Source organism: Salarias fasciatus, chromosome 11 (assembly GCF_902148845.1).
Source record: "Salarias fasciatus chromosome 11, fSalaFa1.1, whole genome shotgun sequence".
In the NCBI taxonomy this organism is placed as follows: Eukaryota; Metazoa; Chordata; class Actinopteri; order Blenniiformes; family Blenniidae; genus Salarias; species Salarias fasciatus.
In genome coordinates this window covers 22,670,979-22,692,999 of record NC_043755.1, presented here as the reverse complement: position 1 = coordinate 22,692,999, position 22,021 = coordinate 22,670,979, and the positions used below count along the sequence as shown (strand labels likewise).

Here is a 22,021-nt window from a genome sequence, read left to right as displayed (position 1 = left end):
GAACACAGTCTATCATGTAGACTTAAATCTTAAGAGAACAGTTCTCTGTCCATGAAAGTCGGTGTCTCGCAGCATGCCAGGGTGTGTGCATGTCTGTCCTGTGTTGATGGAAAGCGTCTGTGGCATTTCACAGTGATCTGTCATTGTGTCTGTTTTTCTTTCCATCATGCGTGTAGCATGAAGCGTCTCTGACTCTCAGCCCTTTGTGAGTTTCATTGTGTCCTGGAAATGATGCCGGCTTCCATTTCCTGTCTGATTGTCACCAAACAGGTGAAAGGTTTTAAAGGTAAGACTTGAAGGCAAACAGAACCCACTGAGGTGTCAGGGCCTAAGTCGCATACAGAAATGCATTTGTCTTCACACACCTTGTGCACCACAGCACAGCGAACTCACAACCCGGGCAGCGAGGCCAGACGCGATGGCATTGGTATCCGTGGAGTTGTGTCGCGCGAGCTGAGAGGAGTCGCTAAGCTTCACTGACAGCCTTTGGCTTCACACCCTGGTTGGCCAGGAGTGTGTGGACATGCCCTGAATTAGCACAGGGCTTTCCCGCTGTGTGAGCGAGCTGTGGCGGCTGCAGCGCCTGTCGCTGGCAGACACACGAGAAAGCCTCTGAGACGAGCCAGTGACTGAGACCAGACTTTGATGAACTACCTGCCACTGTAGTTTCCTTAAATCGCTCAGTAGTTTACAAAGCAGCATTTTGATTTTAAAGAGTTCATCATTGTGATTATTATTCTTCCTACACAGTAAACGCGACATGGCAGTGTACTGATGTTGTCTCAATGCTTGACAAAGTGTACACTACACACTCGCATGCATTAGAAGACAGTTTTACATTTTCCTTAAATGTCCCAGCTGATGTAGTTCTTGTTTCCTTTGTGCAGTATCGGTGTGTCTCCCTCTACTCCCAGAACATCTCACGTAAATCAATAGACCACGCTTTGTTTACAGTCATATCTCAGATGTTTGAAGCAAACTTCAGCCCCAACTGTGCAGGATTACCGTCACTGGGTGGATGGAGGAGGCTCTGCACGGCCCATCGGGGCTCATGGAAAAACATTGGGATTAGATAAGTTAGAGAAGCAAATTGGATCCAGTGCCTGTCAGAAAATTACAAATCCAGTCCCCGGATGGCTGTATGGTGTAATTTCACTTCATCCCTGCTGGAGGAGAGAACCACTGAAGTCCCACCAGAATGCAGCACGACGCCCCCAAACTCTCTAATAATTACATAATTGGAGTAATTGGCATAATGAGAATGTTCAGGCCCCAATTCGGGTTGTAATTATACAAACCTTATGACACAGGTGTATACACACACACACACACACACACACACACACAGAGATCCTGCCTACATCTCCTTTATGTAATCTTCCAGTTTGCCTCCCAGTGTGCGGCGGAGGAGAGGTAGGATGAAAGCTTCTTGGAGCGACAGTTATACGAGGGGAACGGCAGCGAGTGGGCCGCAAACCGTGGCAGCCGGTCCGCCGCAAGGAAGGGGAGTGCAGAAAAAAAAAAAAAAAAAAAACGGAGGATACGAGGAGGGAGGGGGGTTACATGTGGGAGTTCACCACGGCGCGTGTGGTACGAAGACAACACGATGCAGCCGCGGCCCGGGTTTATTGAGCAGATGAGCGAATGAGCAAGCGAGCGAGCGAGCGAGCGCGTCTCGTCCAGACTCCCACGCCGCCTGGGCTGCTGTCCTCGGAGATCAGCGTTACATTGTTACGTCTTTCCCTGTCTTTCCCTTATGTGGTTTTTACACAGCGTTCCAGCATACATCCAACCCTCTGATTTCACACCGACCGGGTTCAGCTCCCTTCTCCAGACAAATCCGCTAATTCGTCTACTTCTAATTGCATCCTCTCGACGTTTGAACACGCCACATCTATTTAAGAAGGTAAAAATCTTTATAATTAGAGAGCGCAGTAGATTTTTATTGCTCAGATTCAGTTCACCAGGCTTTTGCTTTCCAGGGAGTGAAATCATTTGACCCAGCTGTTTGAAATATGTCGAATTAGCGACCCACGCTGAGAGGTCACTCCTGAGCAGAACATCCATCTGCCTGCTGCCACACTCAGTCCAAAGCCAGGAGTTCGCTCTCAAACCTGGAAAATTGTTTAGATTTTAACACGTCTGATTCCTTCATCTTGAACTTGATGAGATACTGGAACGGTACGCAGCATGTTTGCGATTCTTTAGGGGAGGGGTGTCAAACATAAGGTCTGTGGCCCGCAAGAGGCTCCAGAAACCAGCAGGAAAAACAAATTTCTGAAGATATCAGCAAATCAAAAGGCAATTTTGTGCTTTTTACTTAAGGCCTTGAGTGTAACGCGAACTCCTGGGTCGTTTTAACGACTATATGTATGCCCCTGCTTTGTTTAGTGGGCAAAAATTTGTGATTTATTTCCATAAACACTGGCGCTCATACGTCTAATTTCCATACGAGCTGGATTTCTGTGCTTCGCCACAGTCCAGGCAACCTTGACCAGGGTTTGCAGAGGTGCAGCCGCTCAGGGGACAGTGACGAGCGAGCGAACAGGAGAGCCCAGCGGCAGAGCTTCACGATAACACTTTAAATACTGTAAAGTCCTTGATTTTTCCTCGCCGGGCTGAGAGTGTCAGAGCGTCCGGCCATTTGTAAGAAGGTTTTATCCCCACCAGTATAACAGAAATCCAATCCAGGAGCCTGCTGCTAATAAAATGGTAATCCCTGGAATTACACCGTCTTCCTGCTCATTTGACACGGCTTCAAGCGTTTGATGTTTTGCATGAATGCACAGTAACACACACACACACACACACACATACACTCACACACACACACACCCACACATTGAGAGGGCTTTTTAATGCTCCAACATTCTCAGTGTAGCTCGTACAGCGCTGCAGTTTTTTTCATTACACCTGATTTGACTGCTTTCTCTGAGCTACTATGTGCCTGGAACCTGTTGCCATGGCAGCGCCGATCGGCTGAGGTCTCCCTGTTGTCACAGTTTGCCGGTAGCCAACCTGAGCCCTCCAGACTCTCTGCCTCGCTGACTCCCCACGCGTTTGTTTTTCCTCGTTCCGCCTGCAGACGGAGCGCGGTGTGTCTTCGCCGGGCAGCTGGCCACTTCGTCGCAGGTCGAGGGAAGGAAAGCAGGAGCTTGATAAAAATGTAATGGAATTAAAACAAAGCCGTGCTGCCACAGTGGCGAACGATCCGTTATGGCTTGAACATGATGTAATGGCGCCGAATCCATCTCCCCAAAACAAAAACTGGCCTCCCTTTGTCGATTTTTTTTTTTTTAAATGCTATTATTAGTTTTGTTTTCACGCTTTTCTCATTTTCCTCTCCTCGGAGTGAGTTTGTTTTCGTGCCAGAAGTTGTTTTCCATACATGGTCATCAGACAGGCCAACCACTGGGTCAATCATGTTTGTTTTAGTCACAAATGGTGTGTGAAATATGCCGAAGTCCGGGACAGTCTGTAGTGTTCCTACATACGTTTGTGTGTGAGTGGAAACATAACACACACCAGCGGTTCTGCTTTCAGTCGTGAGGCTATTAAACCTGCCGGGAGCCGAAGCAGCTCGCACAGACCCAGGAGAAATAATGCTCCTTGATTTGTAGGCGTCACTGGCTTGAAGTAATCGTTATTTTGTGATTTGTTTTCTGTTATTTGAGGCACAAATTCCTGAACGCTCTCTTCACCAGTGGTGATAAGATTCCAGAGCTGAAATGTTTACAACCAGATCAACATTTTACAGCATAAGCAAAGAATCTCCAAACATGTGTGTTTGTATTTATCTTACAAAACACACAATCGTACAGCTGAAGCTCCTCGCTGCAGGAGACACAGATGGAGGCTTCTGTCTGGGCTTTTCCCTCAGGATAGACCACTTCACACCGTCACTGTAACATTCTGGAAAATGTCCTCTGATCTCACTTTACTGTTGCAGACATTCAAATATCCACCAACAATAAAGGCTAGTACTTTAGTTTTTCCACAACAACAAATTATGTGAAGAAATTCTCACACACATGCAGCGTTTGAGGCTTCCAGCCCCGGCTGAGCCAGACGAGCCGAGCAGTTTGATGGAGTCCAGGGAAGTGAGAGGACAGGAACCCAAGGAGCCGCTCTTTTCCTCAGTTCCTGCAAAACGGAAGGCAGCTTTCCTCAGACTTTCCCCGGCTCCAAACACCCAACAGGAAGACACTTTAATGGACTGGACTCATACTGGCAGAGCAAAACACTCCTCGCTCACAGAGCGAACAATGTGCGGGAAAAAACCCTGCCGGATTGACTCGTGGGCTTTGTTAGAGTATATTTGCCTTCTGATACTAAAATATTTAGTATTTTTTAATGAGACCTTGGAACTTTAATGAACTTACTGCGAAACAGTTGCTGCTATTTGAGTGTGTAACGTTGTTTTCCAGAGACTTTAAGATCACACTGAGTTCCTTTTGACTGAAGTTTCTGATAATTTTTTTTCCCGGTTATTGAAGAGGATTAGGGCCACTGGAAAAAAAAAAAAAAATCTAAGTTCTGACTTTTTTCTCAGAATTCTGACTTTTAAAGTCAGAAGTATGGGTGCCTGTAAGGGATCTATTCCGGAGGGCTACTGAGCTGTAGGAACAGATGAGCAGCTACATGTGGACCGTCGATCGTGGACTGGACAGAGTGTTTACTGGAGAGGGAGTTCCTGAAGAAGCAGTGTCCTCAACGGAGGAGAAGGTGAGTGAAAACGATCGCTGTTTTGTACTTGGCGTTTGTAAAAATGTCAAATAGCTGGAAGCTAACTGCAGACGCTTATTTGCTCGTAGCATGTGTATTGGCTTAAATGAATGATCTACCGGACAATAATCCCTGAGCCCATCAAGGTTTTTTCATTTTGTCCTGATAATTTAGTGATCTGCTGCTGTGCTGACTGCTGTTACTGTCTGCTTTAACTGTAGAGCGACTGAGTGAGAGATGAGAGCCTCAGTTCCACCGGTCTACACCGGGTAGTAGTTGTTTGAACTAGATAGTGGTATTTATGCACGTGAGAAAAAACTCAACTCATGGTCTATAATTTTATTTTCTCTCAGCAGATCGATCGAGATGTCATCATGCTCATGGACCATGCAACTCTGGTGACCGAATTATTGCCTTCAATTTCTCCATAAGATGCAGATCTCCACCAAACAGCTCCCACCACCACCAATCTGGATCGCTCCCAAAATCCAGTCACTTGTCCCTAGTCCCATTTTGGATGGTTTCTGAAAATTTCAACATAATCTGTTCATAACTTTTTGAGTAATGTTGCTGACAGACAACCTCTACTGAAAACATAACCTCCTGGCCGAGGCCCTTGGTGGAGAAAATTCTGAATGTTATATCATACAGACACGATTCAGCAAATCGCCTTCAACGTTTCAACTGGGAAATCACAGAGTGGAAGATGCTTCAACTGTTACATCAAGTGTGCATCACACACGAGCTGGTTAAGCTGGTATAATCTTCATCACTCACTAGCTGGTTATGCTTTCCTCGTCTTTATCGCTCGGCTGGTTATGCTGGTCTAGTCTACATGACTCTGTCCACTATCTCTGTACTCTTGAGCGCTGCCTTTTTTTGCTGTTAAAGTGTAAATTAAGAATGCAAATAGAGATTCAGTTTCACGTTTAACTGGCTACAATGGCGATACTAATACAATCTTTATCATGAAAAGTCAGATTTCATTTAGATTGTTCGTAAACAGTGTTGCAGCTGATAAAAGAACATTAAAGTTTTGACGAAGCTGAATGCTGTGCTGTAATTAATGTGATAAGGTGTGTTGAAGTAAGATTCTTCCTCAAAAGATGGTGACAAATGAATTAAGTAGAGCCTGGCTGATATGGATTTTCAGGGGGAAAATTAAACTATTAGAGATGAAAAATTCTGATTACCAGCCAATTCCATTTTTCAATTAAACAGATAAAATGCCTGCAAAAACAATAAAGATTGTATGTATTATTTAAAGATAACATTACCAGCCTGTTTTGATGTGGAGGCCATTTGGAAACTTTCTGAGACATCAAACATTTGTCTTTTCGTTGTGTTACCATTACCGCGCCATGTAAAATCTTTGCCACTATGTTCGAGTAAACCTAACAAGATCAAAATGATGCCGACTGTCAGAAAGCTGATCATTCTGTATGGTGATTACTGAGAGGGCAGTCAGTGTTGGTGTGAGGAGCATCGTATTGAGCTGTCACTCACTGGTCAATGATGTGAACACCTCATGCTCTCCACACCTGCTATCATCTGCTCTTCTCTTCTTGAATGGTGTGTGACGCCAGTGCTGTAAGATGTGTGAACGTTCGCCAAATTTGAGCCAAACATATCTCTACCCCAGTCGTTCCCCAATGGTTTCCGATCCACACAGCATTGGTGCAGGAAGTACCTGCGTCTACTCGACGCCATGACTGCGACTCAATATGATGTAGTACATATACCAAGCTTTAGGTGGCGCTGTAATTTGAAGAAGACATGGAGTATGAACATCAGGCGTCTGTGTATACCATAGATCGTTAATATAATGGATAGAGCTTTCGTGACGTCACCCATAGCGTTCTGAAATCCCGTTCTGAAGACTTCAGCGAGTCCAGCAGGACGTCTCCATATGGAACATTTGAAATCTGATATAAATGTGATTAGTCCAGCCCGTCACGTGACCACATCACGTGGACAGAGGAGGCGCTGTGATAGGGCGATTCATGCAAAACTTCAACTCGTAATATAAAATCAACAGATGATTTTTATGGAAATCAGAGTCTGGTGAAGCAGCACGGTTGTAGAAACTAGTGATAGAGACCAAAACATGTTCTGAAACCGGGCGCTTTATGTTTATTTGCACTCTGAAATCTGCATTTTTGAATGGGTTCCAATGAGACCGGGGCTCTTTTTGAAACCAACATCATCGCCCCCTGCTGGAATTACCCCAGAATTACAGCTTTTTTGCACTTCCGTATTATCTTCATGTTTTATGTTCAGAGGTTGGCGCCTGGAGTATACAGACAACACTAGATGATATTGCCTAATTAAATCAGTTCGTCTTCCTCACAGTTTTGTATTTCGCATTTGCGAACAGGATAAAGTTCTGTTTTATGTGAAAAATGTAAATATTTTTTTACAACCATGCAAATCCTTTTCTAAACATTCAGAAAGTTTAATTTTTCAGAAAGATTTTTTCAAAAGGATGGCAAAATATGATTTATAAATACAAGTTTTAATAATTTAATTTTAATCTTGAGTCCGTTAAAAGACATCGTCTTTTCAGATCATTTTGAAATCCATCACCTTTTCCACGGAAATGGCAGAATCACTGAAAGTTATGGGAAAAAAGTCAGTTGGCAGTATTTCAGCCCGACATGCTGTAATTGTTTGAGCTTCTATCAAGCTGCACCCAGCTGTCCTGGACTTACTGTGAGTTTAGACACTTTGTTTGTTTTGTTTAGTTTTTTTTTTCTGAAATGAGATCTGAGCTTTGGGATTTGTCCAGCTCAGTTTCCTACACCACTCTAAAAATAGACGGCTCGGAAAGCCTGTATAATTCCAGTAATTCCCAGTTAATTACGCAATTTCTCTGTGAAACGTACAGTAGCCGTGTTCTCTGGCAGACTGATAAGACACGGCTTCATGTGACAGGACCATGTTGTTTCGCCTTAAAAGCGCCTTTTGTGTGTAAATTTCTCAGTGGATGAATATGGTGATCCAGGGCTTTCCTCCAGGGCTGTTTTAAACTCAGACATTCCCAAAACAGCAGAATGAGCTGTGATTGGTGGAGACGGCAGCATCGCTGCCGTGTTTATGGAGTAACGTCAAGATAAAGCCGTAAAACCTGAGACAAGTAGCATTAGCTCTCACTCCACAGTGATGTGAATTTATGGCTGAATTGTTGAAATGGTTTGATGAATGTTCAGTGTTGTGTTTATTAAAATAGAATTATATTGACCACAGTAGGTGGTGCAGGTGCTCAATGTCCTTATAAAACAGGTATATTTTAGATGTACCCTCATTTTCAACCAGGATGCCATTTCCAAAATCCTTCCAGAATTAGTTATATATTTCTGCATGAGCATTTTTTATAGCGATAACTCAAACATTTCTGCAAAGAAACCAAGTTTAAGTGTTCATCAGGAGAAATCAGCCAAGAAATCAGGATAACAAACGGTAACTGTGTTACAGAACACCTGAAGTGGAGGGAGATCCTTGCTAATGCTTTGGGAAATCAATATTTGAATCTAAAAATTAATGAGAAAGCACAGACTCGTTGACTTGGTTTTAGTGTTTGTTGTGCCGTTTATTATCCCTTTCAGTTCAGATGGAATCGAAACACTGTCGTGCCACAACACCTCTAATGTTTTTGACTGGGTTGAAGTTAGAATGGATATTACAATAAAGAAAACTTCTTTTTTCTTCACAGTTCCCAGTGAGTGTGTGGTCTGGAAGACAGAAGCCGACCTGTGAACTCACACGAAGACCCCAAAGGTTTGTACAGATTCCTAATGTGGTCTCCATGAAGTCACGCGGGGCAGACTAACATGTGGGGCAATTATCGCTCATCGTTATTGGCTCCGGCTGTCTCGTGCGAATTTAGACTTTTTTACGGGGTGACTTGAAATGTTTAATGCCAGAGTTAAAGACGTTTGCCCTGTAGCAGGTCTTGCTTTCAGACATAAACCAGATGTCAGTTCCTGCCAACACAATGCTCATTTTAACAACTGACATCCTGAAGGTATGAGATTTACTTCTTGTAAAACACTAAAAATAGGAAACAGTGATTCAGTGAGGCTTATTTGGAGGTTTAGCATGTATTTAGGAGAGAAGATCAATGTGGAAGACAGACTCTAGCTCAGGTGTGTCAAACACATTTTAGTTCAGGGGCCATGCAACCCAGTCTCGCCTTGACCGGTAAAATATTGTTACAGGTTATTACCTTTAAATCTGAACTTCTCTTTGTTGTGGTGTGGAGTATACCTGATGAAAATGCCTATATTTTCTCCGGTTTTGGCCCACGGGCCCTATGTTTGACACCCGTGCTGTGGTCTGACATGCAGCGTGGCCATGGCACAGTGTGCGCCTGCCCCGCTGTTTCCCATGACTCCGGGATGAGCCAGAGGAAGCCCAGTGTGATTTCCACACCGTTCCCAGGCCCCCGCATCCCTCCAAACATGGCCGACCGTGTGCAGTCCCACACACACGCATGCGTGAGTGAGTTGTGCGTGCGTGTTTGTGTTCCTAACATTAAAAGAGATAAATGGCCCGCGCTGTGTGCTGCATGCATGTCGGCGGTGGGCTCTCGGACTGAGGAGGAGGCAGCTGCAGCTCGTCCCCTTCAGAGCCCCGCCGCTGGAAACGGGGCCAGCCTGCTCACTGCGCCTCACACACTCACACTTCATGTCACTCGGAGTCAGTTTAACCTCTGAACTTCCCTCTGGATTTCTTGAAGAGCTTTCCTGAAATAGAGCGGTTTCACTGGGAGCGTTTGGTGTGATAACCGTTGATGGTTCGGACGGATAAGCCTTTAGAAACTCTAGTGTGTCAAGTGTTATTGGATAACGTGACACATATACTGGTTAAACCCACTTACATTCAGCCTCTCAGCGGCACCGGATCCAGTGTTTTAAAGGGATAGTCTCGCTCTGAGCGTTAGGCTTGATGCTGCAGTGTAACGGGTGGACGGTTCGGTTGTCGGGCCGTTTTTTTAAAGACGGTGTCGCAGAGCGGCGTTGTGATGGAGGCACGATCGATTGTCACCCTGAGCATGTGATGTGAAGGCCACATGGGACTGGAGTGCCATTAAGGAGAGCAGAGGAGCTCAAACATCCCCTTTGGCCCTTGGCTGTCCCCACACCTCCCTCTGAAGGGAATCCAGCGATGGATGCACCAAAACCGACGCTGCAAGGAGGACTGAGAGAAGATATCACACCACAGAAAACCACTCTTTAGGATGTGTGGAAATCTGAACTCATGATGAGTTATCCCCACAGACCGGGACAGTACGAGCTTATCAACGTAGACATTGTCAAGTGTTTCTGATTGTGACGAGCGCCGATTAATGGGGTTTAACTTCATGCACTGTTTTTTTCATATTGGAGAAGTAATGAAGTTCTTTCCTCAGCAGTTCAGCTCAGGCACTTATTAATATGATACATTGTGTTTCTACAATACAAGAAGCCAAAGTTTGACAAGAACAAGATGTGTTTTTGGGGAAATTTATGAGCTGCTAAAGCGGCCTCTTGTTCTTCAGGGTCTAGTGTTAAAGGACCGTTTGTTCGTGGACTTTGGTTGATGTTCTGCATCTGTGAAATGGATGCTTTTAGAGAGTTTCCACTGAACCCCTCTTCACTTTTAGTTGATCTTCATGTCTCTGTTTGAGAATGTGTGTATTTTTGTGAGTTGGGGCTGTTGTTGAAGGGTCTCTCCCGCTCTGCGAGGTCCGGCTTGACTTAATAAAGGTTAGGCACGCTAGAATTACCTCAGCCTCTCTGACAGCCGCTGCCTCCCAGCAGGCCTTTCACCGCAGCAGAGACTGATGTATTATTTTAAGATTTAATGACATGTTCTGGTGGAGATGGCAGCAAAAACACGATTGTAGCCTCATGCTATAATACCCCCTTTGAGACTGCAGCAGTCACTGCTGACATTCACCGTTCTTGAAGGAGATCAACACACATTATCAGCGCCAATCCAGTCAAACCTGGTTTGAAGCTTTATTAAAGAAGAGAGTAGTGTCTCCCATACCCAGTTAGTCTTTGAGGATTCTATTAAATATCTGGATGTAAAGTCTTTTGTCTCTGCGTCCGTCAGGTACAATCTGCTCGGCCGGTCGTGGTCGATGCTAACCTGTTATTGCGGCACGCGTCGTTCAGTCGTCTAAACTAAACTAAACTCTTAACTAAAAGGTTGGATCCCCTCAGCGTTACGTTGTCCTCGCTGCTCTGGCTTCCCATTAGTTTACCCATTGATTTTAAAGCCCTTCAGGGGACCTTGTTCCTAGAGAGCTTGCTGGACTGATAGAATAAGTAATGCCCTTTAGGCCATTAAGAGCCGCAGATTGAGCCATGCTGGTTACGTCCAGTTGAAGATTGTTTACCGGAGGTAAATAGGTCTCAGCAATCACAGCCTCCACGCTGCGGATCAGCCTTTTCACTCAGTCTTGGGTGAACCGTGCAGATTTCTCTTATTTCATACTCAGATTCCTCATTTCTGGGTTTGGATCATCCCTCTCGGTGAGTCTGGGAGCGGCTTGGTTCCCTCAGAGGAGCAGGAGGAAGCAGTGGATACGGTTTATTTTCGTTGCAGTCTATATTGCTTTGCGGCATTATGTCGCCTTGAGATGGATGGAGCCATCAGAGAAAGACCCTGCATACCAGCAGTCCTTAGAGACGCGCTCCCTATAGAGCAAACAAAAATGATTTCCAATCGCAGTGCATTTTAGTCGGCACACAGTAGTCCGTGGCGAGGGGTCGGGGGTCACTCCTCGGGGACCTCATAGTGCTTATAGCAGTTTCTCTTTCTCACTGGTTGCTATGATGTTTCCAGACATGGAGCGAAATGCACATTTTCCCTCCTTTACCTGATGCGTCTGCAGCTGCTGGTTTGTGCTCTATTTCAGGACCCCATTGTATAAAATCCATTCTGTGCTGCAGATGCATCACTGACAGGCTCATAATGGGCTACATGCACATGTTTCCTGAACTTTTAATGGCATACTTAGTCTCCTGTCCGTGCAGATCTGATGCAAATGTAAAGCCGCTGCCTGCACACTGAGATATGAAACTTGTGAAAATATCAAGAGAAGCAGAATCACACATAATATATGTGACAACAACTAATTAATATGTTTCCAGTTAAGTGTTTTTCCAAAGCAACTGTAGGCTGGAAAACAGATTTAGCTATGTTATATCATCTTTTTTTTTCTGTCTGTATGTGTCAGTTTTATTGTCCAAAGTTGGAAAAAAAGAAAATAAACTGTGACTCACAGCGAGTTCTCAGCCAGTAAAAATAATGGGGCCGTCGCCGCCGCTGCTGTGAGGAGAGAATTCCTTGAGTTTGATTGAGTTTGACATTTGATAGGCAAGACTCATCTGCCCCCCCCCCCCCCCCCCCCCCCCCCGCCCCCCCCACTGCACCAGCAGACAGCCGTCAATATGCAGAACCAAGAGCTCTATTTCTGTGCAATATTACTGATGCAGGTGTGGGAGTATACGTGTTTGTGTGCGTGTGTGTGTCTGCATCGATTGTGTGTGTCCTTCGGTAAGCAGTGAGCAGGGGACCTCAATGAGTCATGGGGGGTTGGCGACGTGTCTTTTTCTTCCTCCTAACTCCCAACCTGCTGCTTTCTGATAAGACGGCGATGGAGAAGGGGGGGCTGTGGTTAATCCTCTTTCTGCGTCCAGCTTGCCATCTGCCATTGGGAAAAAAAACAATGATGGCGCGGGCCGGTCATCGGTCTCTTCCCCTGCCTTCTGTTTATAGTTCCTGAATCACGGAGGATGGAGTGGGTTGTAATGCTGTTGAGTAACTCTTGAGACACTTTGCTGATTGTATAACAAATCTTTGTTGTTGGTTTTTTTTTTTTTTTTCCCGCTCTCAATTTCCTGTTCCTCCACAGCTAGAAAAGAAAATAAGGTTCTTTTTGGCACTTTGAGTTTAGAACTCATTAAAAGGTCGAGTCAGACACTATTAGAGTCATGTTATAACAACACTGCTGAGACCAGGGACATTCAGCATTGACTATCTCTATGAGACCAGTAGTTTGAATAAAGATTTTAATGTAACACTGTTGATTTTTGTGGGTGAGATTGTCGAGCAGCATCACAGGTGAGAATGACAGATGTTTCTGGTAACTCTGGCCCCGTTTATGCCATTTTGTTTATGCCATTTGGGGCGTTTTTGGCATCCTTCTACACAGCAGTGGTGCTCAGAGTCACTGAAACCGCAATTTTTTGAGAACAGTTTCCAAGGTGGAACTTTTTTAAAAATGCTCGTCAACAAAAGGGCAGGGCTGGTCGATATTGTCGATCGGTAATTGGCTGTGCAGTTCTGTCTTTATACACTTTGAGAAGGCCAACAGAAGATCGAAAACACAAACATGTAGAACCGATGGATGGTTTAAAAAAGGACAGCAGCACCAAAAACGTTTTTGTGCTTGTTCACCTTTGCCAATATATGATCTCCCGCTAATGAAGGAAAGACCCACATGGTTCAGAAAATGGGTACGACTGTATCTGACCTGTCTGAGAAATCATCATATTTCCTCTTTAATGTTTGTAGCGTAGTGTTCTCTGCGTTGATGTGGATCTGTTCTTTTCATCATAAATAACCAACAGTGCCGACTAGTGGCCCAACATGAAAACTACATCCTTTTGTTTCGGCTATTTCCGTGAAAGCAGATAATGTTTTCAAAATGTTGTCATATAAACACAAAACCTTTCTGAAACGACTCTTTTCCACTGGAAACATTGTCAGGTAAACAGGAGCTGAAACATGACAAAACTTTGGTTTTTGTTTTTGGGCTTAAGCATAATTTTATTCACGTCGAAAGTCAATAACATGACTTCAAAAGAACCAAAAACACTTTGAAAAGTCACGTTGAGTTCATCGACTGTGAAAAATGTTCTATGAAGCAACACGCCATTTTATCACATTCAATTAATATTACTAAATTAATAAACGATTAACAAAGTAACACTATACTTATTTTCAGGCAGTGTAGCTAATACTGAGGCCACGTTTACACGAAAATACTTTATTGAAAACACACCTTCACATTTACACTGCAGTGTTTTTGAAAATTATGTCCGTTCAAATGGCAAAAATGCTGAAAACAATGTAATTTTCAGTTGTTCTGGTTGTGGATGCTGTTATTATGTAATAAATCCACCTGTATGCTCGCTGCAAACAGTACTCGGTAGACACTGACCTCTTCCACTCAGTATCGGTTGTTAGTAAGAAATGAAACGGGTCTCTGCATGTGATCCAGATGATGGAGTAGTCAGTGTTATCACACGTTATTGGAAAAGCACTGTTCAGTTCCAGACCCTCGTCACGCGTGCGCAGAACCATTTGAGGAAATAGATCCTCGATCGTTACCAGGAGTCGATTGACAGTTGTTCACTCACTGCAGTTGGCCAGAGGTTTGGATATGTCTTGCAGAGTAAAGCCAATCACAACTTTTCTCCCGTGATACAACTCACATAACCTGTTTCAACTTGTTTATGTAAATGTTAGCTCTGTTCCAACTGTAAAACCACAGTATGTAATTTCGTTTGGCATTAATCCCACCTTTTTTAATCCTGAGATGACTTGATACAGATTAAACTAACCATCTGCCCTTACGATACACATGTTCTCCCTCACTGAGGCGTATGGGAAAAGTCATGTGTATGAATAGGTCCATAAAAAAATGTTTTAAGCTTCTCTAGCAGGATGTCAGGCCGAGAAGGTCGCACACAGGTGAAGGAGAGAACCATTAATATAAGATGGATAATGATCAGTTTTTTCTCCCATTAAAATCTCATCACTTTCTGCTGCCAGTGCATTCAGCTTCATTTATGTCAGATTAGAAAGGAAAGTAACCTTTCCATTAATCTCCGTATCTCTCCTCTTCTCATGAAGCTGGCCATGTGTCGTGATCGTGTATATTAAACAGATCTGTCTCATAAATGTGCGCAGAAGTTGGAAAGCAAGTATATCTTTTAAAACTGCAAGTGGCGTTTTCAATATTTGCAATATTCTCTTGATGAATTGCTGCACTTAAAATGTGCATAACATATGGGTTGATAGATTCTAAAGCTGAAACCTTAGTTGCACCTCCTTCTCTACCTGTTAATTTAGTAGCAGCAGATGAAATGAAGGCTGTGTAATTTCCCATCACACTCTTTATTTTAACACTACTCCTCCTTCAGCATCGCTCGGCCTCAGTAGAACGGACGGAGATGCGTCCGTGCAGCGTTTCATCCTCTTATCCTGTATGTTTCTCCAGCGAAGCAACAGATGGTTGTTTCCTTTATTTTTGAAGTTCGCAGGCTGGATTAGCGCGCATCGTGATAACCGGTCTCATTACACAACAACAGAGACGTCTAAGACGCTGTCGTCACCGCTCCTGGCAGGCGCCGCGGTGCGTTGGATTAGCCTGTTCAGCGAGGTGCATCGGCTCGCCCACCCCATGCTCTGCCGTTACGTAACACGCCAGGAGGAGATTTGTTTTCATGTCTTCCCTCTCCTCTCCTCTCCTCTCAGGACCGGGCATTGTCACATCAACAACCATATGGTGTGCGTGTGTGGGAGACGCTTGGCGTCCGGGCCTCTGCCGGTCCGTGGACGTGTTTTCGCTGGCACAGAAATGCGACGCTCGTAATTGTGCCACGCCGCGTTCTGCTCCTCACCGCCGTCCCACCAAGACGGAGACGCTCTGCCAAACCGTTCCTCCCGCAGGGCGAAGCAACACACACAGTTCTGCAGAATTACACCTGAAACCGGTGTGACTCTGGAACGCAACAACCTCTGTCAACACATACTGATCCTCCAGATCATTTTCCTTGATGACTTTCATTCATTCATTCTTGTCTGGAGTATCTGAAACAAAGCTTCTCTTGTACTTATTTCAAACTAATTTTCTCAAATGGATTATCTAAAAATACACTTTGTGAAAGAAATAAGTTGTTGCGTAAGTACCAGTTAATCTGCAGGTCAGGATTAGGCTGCTCGAGCTCTTTTGCTCTGCACACCATGTGTGTTCAGCCACTGCAGGGCGCTACCCAGCGTCCCAGACCTGGGAGGAGCTCACCAGGCCCTAACCTTCAAGATCTGGAGTCCCGTCAGACAGTGAGAGGGGTTCACAGGTCCTGCTTCTGAGTGATGTCCACGGCTTGGAGACTCTTTCAAATGAATGAGAAAGACAAACAAGATAATTCAAACAACAGAGTTTTTGGCTCATGGCATTTAAAAAGTACTCGTACCAGCATTCGGTATCTGCCAGTGACTACCTGTTAGTACCTGTAGTTGTCCTTTAAAAGTGCCATCGGTGTATCCTCAGTTGAGCTCAGATTTCATGAGATCCTTTTTTTGCCCAGAGAAGCAGGTCATAGACATGAGACTGCTGAAATTGCTCTTCCTCTTCAAACCTTCAGGCTGAGTGGAGATTTTTCATGAGACTAATAAGATTCATTAATTACTCCACAAATGAAAGGCTCAGAAAACAGTCAAAATGTGCCACAGTTTATATTTAGGAGTTTTGAATTCCCCTCAGAATGAAATGTGTGCAACAGGAGTTGTTTGAACCCTTTAATCCCAATATTGAAATGACCAAACCAGGCTTCAGACGCTGCTGACTCCAGTATTCTGGAGGTTACCATTAGTGTACTAAAACTTATGACAGTGCCGATCTTGCAGTGGTGATCCACACTCCTCTGGTTCAACGGAAATTGCTCAGTAGCTCCGACTAGTGGCTGACGGGTGCATGACAGTTTCTCAGCGGTAAAACATTAACCGACCATTATACCCAGTTTACACGATGCTTTGGGTGTCTGTTTACTAGAGTTGGACCTGAATATCAGACTACTTGGCCGTTGTTTTGTCTGGATATTCATTTTCAGATCCAAATGTTTCCCCCTCAACTTATGTTTTCACGTTACACTGAAGTGGACCTGCCGTCACTTCAGCGGTGGAAACAGAACTATGACCGCTATGATGATGCATTTTCACGTTGTTGTCTGAACAAGACTCTTGGCGGTGCCAACTTGTTCCAGTGAGGCGTTCATGGTCACTTCCTGCTGGGAAATCAGTCTTCTGTCAAACTGTACAAACTGTACTTGTCCTGCAGACTGAATAATAAATCCACAAAGATGTTTGATTTTGCTGCTCTCATTCTACCCACCAGCTGTGTAACATCCTCACAGAGTCATTGTTACCAGGGACTGAACGCCGCACGCTCTGATTTGACCCGAGACGCGTCAGGTCATTTCCATTTCACTAATTATAAGACTCAGCTTCACCTCTGTGAATTCAGGTCTCACTCCGAATAGGTGAATAATAATCTCACAATATATAATTAAAATTACATAACATGACTTCATTTATTTATTTTTTTTTATAGTCTATTGATGATTATTGTGATCATAATAAAGGAGAAGAGCATGGTACAGACTCTGCTGTATACTGTCTGGTGCCTCTATAATCATTGGTGTTGGGAGTTTCTTAATGCTCCTAATGCTTTCAGAAAGGCTCTTCCTCACACTGAGTGGTGTTTTCAACATGAAGTGAGGCTAGGTGGTTGTACTACGTGTGAAAACGCTGGTGCGCTCTGTGGGCAGTGTAGCTCAGCAGCGGGACGCCTGGAGGTTTCAGCTGTCATGTGAAGTGTGTGTGTGCCTCCGGCATAATGACAGCCATTTGCAAGGTCTTGCGATTCAAAGATCTACTATCATTAGAGTCGTTTTCCAAGGCGAGCCCACCCCCACACTGTACTCCCTTTGTCTTGTACTTGTAGTCCTGTTATCTCTTTTTCATCAATGTTTTTGACACCTCAAGTTTGTGTTAGAAAATCTTGCTTTTCGGAAACACCATCCCTGTACGTGGTTTTTGATTTGCAATTTTTCAAATGTGTCACTTGTTATTTGTGTCATTTTGACTTAATCTCGGACCTTTGTGTGATTCATTTTTATAGACTTTATTGCAAAACTGTGAAATAACAATCATTAACTGTAAACCTGTTTGCCTCTTTGTGATGTTATGATCAAATGAAAATCCTTCTGACCCCCAAAACTTTTTGACCCCTGCAGGACAGACATGTCATTACAACTAAAAACAGTCCTGCAACAGCCCAGAAGGACTTTAGACTCCGCTTCAGGTGGAGACAGACATGGAACATTTGTAAAAAGTTGTATTTTCAGTGGATCGGAGCACCATTGTTGAATAAACATCCCCTAAAGCACTACGAAAGTTTCTCTTGAAAACGTTGCTGTGAAAATGGGGCTTTAATTACCACTTTACGGTCATCTAAATAAACCTATTTTCAAATGTTTGAGCATGGATGGGTATAAAAATATCTGGTTATTTGCATACATTTGTTCATCATGTATTGTGCCACTTGGCTGATAATAAAACGTGTTTTAGATGCATGTTCATGTATTCATTATTCCACTTCCTGTATATACAGACCGATTTTGTGTGTGCTACAGGTCACGGGATACTTTTGTAATTTTTGCACAGTGAACCAAAATAACTGCTTTCCACATGAGCTGAGATTGTGTCAGTGTTGATTCCCGTTGAACCACTTCATTGTCGTTAGCCTCTAATCTCTGACGGCTGATTGTCCACCGTGTGCTTTGTGTCTTGGTTCTGTTGCTAGGAAGGTAAAAATATGCCCGTAATGTGGTTGACAGGTGAAACTTTATTACTGCTGTCAGTTTCCAATCTTGTTAACAGGTTGCAGGCCTCCCTCCCTTGATAGCTCACAATCCAATTTCTAATCTGATGTTATCTATCACCTCCAGCCGCTGAGATTAAAATCTCAGCTGTGTGACACAGCTTCGGCCAGCTGGTTCAAGCTCCCACTGCACACAAAGCCATCCATCACGCCCGTGGGCAGCAGGCTTTCTTCAGCGTTTCCTCACAATTTCTTATTTATGTTCCATTTAAGGGGCCTCTATTGTTTCATGCCTAACTTTAGTTTCTCGTCGGTCTTCAGACAGTTTCGGTAACACAGCGCAAACAATCATGGAGTTCTTCGGAACAGGCCCTCAGCCACTGACTCAGTGCTGCAGGCGAGTGTTTCCGTTTCCAAAGGAACAACTTCTGAAGGGTTTGCCTTGGAAAGAGAAGTTGTTTTCTCTTCCGCCCATGCTGTTGCTTCCTGAGGCTGCAGGAGGAAGGAATTCCCTCTAGTGCCTGTTACCCACCCTACATCCGAACACACACACACACACACACACACACACACACACACACACACACACACACACATTGGAACTCGTTACATGCATCAAAGAGGTGCTGCTCAAGGTCTAAAAGCAGTGAAAAGCCTCTTCATAAAGGTCACATAAGGTTGGTTGCGGCACCAAATGTATGTTTTCTCTGAAATTGACATGGAGTGTGGTGAAGTGCTGCCAGTGAATGCACCATCGATCGCTGCCCAGCATCCTGCAGAGACAGCTTGTATACAGCACCGAGGACCTTTTCTCAAAGACCACTTGTTCACCTCGAGGCGTCGTCGGGCAGCCCGCTGATCCCGGGACTCGCGCTTCTCGCTTTTACCCACCTGCCTCTCTGCTTTCGGTGTCTTGCGTCACCTGAGCGCTTTGTGTGTCCGTCCGGCTCCTCCGTCGTGCCCGTCCTCGCCGCAGGCTTTATTGAGCCGCCTCTCCCTTCGATCTTCGTCCATACACACCTCCCTCTCGGCGCTGCATACCCTCACTCGCAGCGGTCCGGTGGGGGGTGGTTTTCACTTGGCTGACCTCAACCCCAACCCCAGCCCTCCCGCCCCCCGCCCCCCACCCCCGCCCCGACGCTCCAGACTTCCCAACCCTGAAGTGGGCCCCACTGTTCTCCATTCAACTGGCCAGCAGATGCTATTCAAACGAATCTAATCAGACCGAAGCCGTTCATACTCGCAGCTTGGGCGTGTGGAGGATGGGATAAGGAGGCCGTGTTTTGTGCTATTGTGTGTTGCATGACTGCTCCAGACCAGATTATCTGAACACACTGCTTCTTTCAAAATGCTAAAACTCTGTGCACACGAGACGCCAAGACTTTTCCCTGCTTCGGTTGAATAAATAAAATTCATCAAGGGCAGTAGTAAAAACCAGGGATATGATTTTTAGGCTCTGTTTACACAATGTTTTCGACTAAACATGCAAAACTTTCCTAGTTTAGGAAGTCTATTTGCGCAACAATGCTGCCCGGAGCCACTGAAAAGGCAAAAGTTTGAAAACAGCTCGCAGGGTGCAACTTTTTGAAAACATTGCTGTGCAAATGGCGGAATCGTTGCTGCTACATGTACGCACCACAGCAGTAGTAAATAGTTCTTCTGCACATGCTCAGTAGGTGGACAGACTCCAGAGTGTCGTGACTCCCAGTCGAGATTCTCCTGGTAATTGTCACAGTAATAACTTGATCATCTGTCGAATGTTCGAGTATTCCTGTTGTCAATGATTGTAAGGTATCAGCGCTCGATTTAAATGGTCACCAGGATGCCATTTTTGACTAAAAACCAATCTTGGCCACCAAAAACGACTATTGGTCTCTAAAGGCTAGTGCATTGTGGGCCGCGGTAGCCATTTAAACGGCTTGCAGTAGTTGTTTACATCCCGAGCTTCTGTGCGCCGTGCCACAAGACACTACATTGGATAATTCCAAGAAAATGGCCTGTAGTGAGAAAAGCTGCAGGGTAACCTGACAGGATGCTGTACGTTTCATAGGTTAGACAAGTCGAGGCAGCTTCATTTGTAAACCACAATGCAGCAACATGACAATTCGGTGTCCTTTAATATGCACAATCAAAAAACATTCAAACGTTTATTCAAAGAATAAAATGTAAATATAGCGCAGAAGTTAAAGATAATGTCCGGTAAGCATGATGGTCTTTGCCATAATAATAACGTATTTATGACGCCACATCCACCACTCATTCAAAGTACATGAATACAGTACATTTTTTTTTAAATGTACATCTGTTAGGGTTAACCCTCATCCTAATCTCCACACTAATTAAATTTGGAGATGAATAGTGGAATAATTATGTGAAAACACATTAATGGTGAGAGATGATACGATACTAGACCAGGGTTTCTTTGATGAAGAGCCATTGATAAGCAGCTACACGTGACTCAACAATGATCAGTTTTACCCCAGGTTGTTCTCGCAGCTGATCAGAGGGATTCCTGGATTATCTGCCAGTGCTGCTGGATGGGGCTGAACTCTCTATCTCCTGTCACAGATCACTGTGTGTGTGTGCTGTAATTACAGTTGCTAACTGAGATTGATAATCCATTTATAGCCTGTAAGTGTCGACGTTTGATTTTCTCTCTGCAGTAAACACAACCCCTCCGTCTGAGCAGAGAACAAAGGAGATTAAATCAGCAATTTGGCTCTAAATTTTTCTCTTAACTTGAATTTCATAGCTTGTTATGAATTCTGGCTGTTTGGTTCCAAATCCACTACACTGCCCCTGCTCCACCTAGAGAGACCAGAACATGAAGACTTTGTTCTTTGGTTAGCAGTGTCCTGTGCCCTCCCCTCACTGTGAGGTTGTGAGGTTAATGGTATTAACACGCTAACTCGTGGGCTGTACAGGTGCACGTAGGTGGATTTTGTGACCTCTGGACGTGGTGTTTATGCTAAGCCCGCAGCCTGGTGACTGGTACCTTCGTGTTCGCCGCTCTGACGTGAGACTGGTATTTGTCTTGTTTTGGGCTTGGCATGTCATGCAACCTCAAATCCACTTGGGGTGGCAGGTCGGTAGATATGCCAGCCTTTGCACAAACACGTGTTGCCAAAAGGAATCGGGACCATTCAGCTCAACAGTGACCGTTCAGTTTTAGTCCATTTCAGTTTTTTAAAAGATGAATAGAGAAAAGCAGTCCTCAAATTGGATTGTTGTTATGGGGACTGTTAACTCTAGATCTATCAAGTCCAGGAGAATGTGGACTGGTCTGGGAGTCCTAACACCAGGAAGTGGAGTTTTCGGTGGCTCAGAGCACCGTTGTTGTGTAGCGAGCCGCCACTGGCTGTGCAGCGGTGTTGTAGGGAGCGCCCGCCGGTCGCAGGGTGTCCGCCGGCAGTCTATCAAGGACCTCCTTCAACAACGTGCTATTGTGCAATTTGCGGCCATCTTGCCTCTCAACAAGTGTTGACCACTGTCCAATTCTTCTGCTTGTTTTTGACTTTCCTAATTCCTGCTTCCTGTTTTCTGGACCCGTTCTTATGTGACTCTACGTATGAAGGAGTGGATGTACAGAGCGAATAATCCACCCCGACAACACGATCTGCCGCCTAGTGGCGT

General features: G+C 44.7%; 1 protein-coding gene across 2 annotated transcripts in view; it reads left to right on the top strand.

Annotated features, from left to right (window-relative positions):
• LOC115396433 (neurocalcin-delta A) overlaps nt 1-22,021 on the top strand; it is a 61,062-nt gene that overhangs the window by 9,411 nt on the left and 29,630 nt on the right. Inside the window, exon 2 of one of the 2 annotated variants that reach the window (XM_030102311.1) lies at nt 8,438-8,502. The gene's annotated coding sequence lies outside the window, so the exon portion shown is untranslated. Of the gene's footprint in view, nt 1-8,437; nt 8,503-22,021 lie in introns of those variants that run through there. The other variant, XM_030102310.1, reaches the window with a different exon arrangement.